This window comes from Musca autumnalis, unplaced genomic scaffold (assembly GCF_047663935.1).
Source record: "Musca autumnalis isolate F117 unplaced genomic scaffold, ASM4766393v1 scaffold_1, whole genome shotgun sequence".
NCBI lineage: Eukaryota > Metazoa > Arthropoda > Insecta > Diptera > Muscidae > Musca > Musca autumnalis.
Window position 1 is genome coordinate 121,760,250 of NW_027411644.1, and position 2,341 is coordinate 121,762,590.

A 2,341-nucleotide genomic window follows, 5' to 3' on the forward strand; every position below is an offset into this window, starting at 1 on the left:
GAACAATGTGTGTGTGATGCCAAGTTTGTTCATGAATTTTTCATGTGGTTGTTGTTCCTCTAATGCCCGTAATTTTTAGCCCTAGGTAACCGGGTAGGTAGCTACCTTTACCTACGCGTTTGGTAATTTCTACGTGCCATTTACTGAGGCGTGTACATTTTGAAAACATGTGGTAACATTGCAGATTTTCATTCATGATTTCGTAAAAACATTGCCACATATAAGTGTTTTACAATTTTTAACACATTGGCAACGATCAACCAGGCAAAATCCTTGGTGTAAGTAACACGGCCGTTTTCGACCCGGTAACGTTACCTATGGATTGAAATTTTGTTTACACGGGGGATATCTATGAGCTCATAGATAACTACGCGTAGAAATTACGGGCATAAATAGATAATTGCATGCAGGCAATGAAAAATGAATGGCTGCTTCAAACGCTTGTTTTTGAAAACAAGAAACTTATGTTTTTAGGGCTTTATTTTTTTAGTTTTACAAAATAACACACATTTTGTGCCACCTTCTCTCCATCGCGAAAAATTTTTTCGCATAGAAACAATTTAAGTATTGTCTCTTCTGAACGGAATCACATATTGCAAACATTAACTTAAATTGACACTAGGATGATTAATGCATCATACATAAACATACATCGATCGACTGTTTTCGAGAGCAAAGTCAAACGATCAATTTTTGGTGCAGAAGATTTCCAACTACTGGGAACCCCAAATACCAAAACATGGACCTACCTACATATGTCCACAATTTTGGGTGGGGAAGTTCCTGGACGATTGGGAACTCCAAATGCCAAGTTACCGCCAATTCGGGCCAAAAATGTAGATAAAAACATAAAAAAACCTGAAATCGGGTGGTATAACTGTATGGGGGCTATGGAAAAAAATGGACCCATAATGGTTTTGGTTTCCTATTCATGCATTGTCATCCAAATCTAAAAAGTGTGCAAAGTTTTCGTTCGATTGGTCAACTGCAACTGTGATAACCCTTTGAACCCCGAATTTTTTCCGTTAAGATAAAAATATCTTTCGTATTTACTACGAGGGCGCTTCGGAAACTTCTTAGCCTATCAATGAAAGAGAATAGTTAGTTTTTCAAAAATATTTTTATTTTTCAATATAATCTCCTAAAACTTCAATACACTTAGTCCAACGCTTTTCTAGCAATTCTATCCCTTGATTAAAATAGTTTTTCTTAAGGTCTTCAAAATTGTGGTTTACAACTGTAATTGCACCTTCATTTGAGGGAAAACGCTTGCCAGCAAGGAATTTTTTAAGATTTGGGAACAAGTAAAAGTCACTGGGAGCTAAATCAGGAGAATAAGGTGGGTGGTCAAGCAACTCGTACTTTAATTCGTTGATTTTAGCCATTGTTAAAACACTCTTGTGCGCTGGTGCGTTGTCTTGATGTAAAATTATTTTTTGTGTTGTAAGCCAGGACATTTTTCTCGAATTTGTACATTTAATTGATCCAAAATGTTGCAATAGTACTCTGAATTTATTGTTTTACCCTTTTGCAGATTGTCAATCAATAAAATACCTTTGAAGTCCAAAAAACCATAAAAACCTTATCAGCCGATTGAATTGTTTTTGCCTTCTTTGGGGCACTTCCTCCAGCTTCAGTCCATTGTTTGGATTGTTCTTTTGTCTCTGGAGTATAGTGGTGGATCCATGTCTCATCAACAGTTATGAAACGACGCTTAAAATCAATTTTATTTCGCTTAAAACGATCCAAACAAGCTTGAGAAATGTTCATTCTTATGCGGCACCCATCTTGCAGAAAGCCTTTTCATCTGTAGTTCTTCATGCAAAATTAAATGGACTCGATCATTTGAGATGCCCATCGATCATTTAATACCATATCATGCACTTTGGCTACAATTTCTGTTGTTGTTGCTGTTTTTGGACGTCCACTACGTGGTTCATCTTCAATGCTTGTACGACCACGTTTAAATTCAGCAACCCAATTTTTTACTGTTGCATATGAAGGAGCACTTTCACCTAACATATTCACCATATCATTATGAATTTCTTGTCCCGATAAACCTTTTTTATGTAAATATTTAATGACAGCACGCATTTATAATTTTTCCATGGTAAAAAAATTGCGGATGCGTCTTTTTTGAACACCTGTTTCTATATGAAGGAGTTGCCAGATCGAAACAAAATTTAACATGTGTTCATAACAGAGATAGAAGTTTCCAAAACACTTAACTTTTTTCTGTTTATACCGCGCTTTTTGTGCTAGGCTAAGAAGTTTCCGAACTGCCCTCGTATGATTAGTAGTAGTAAAAATAAGACCTCTGCGTAAAAAATCTTATCAATTC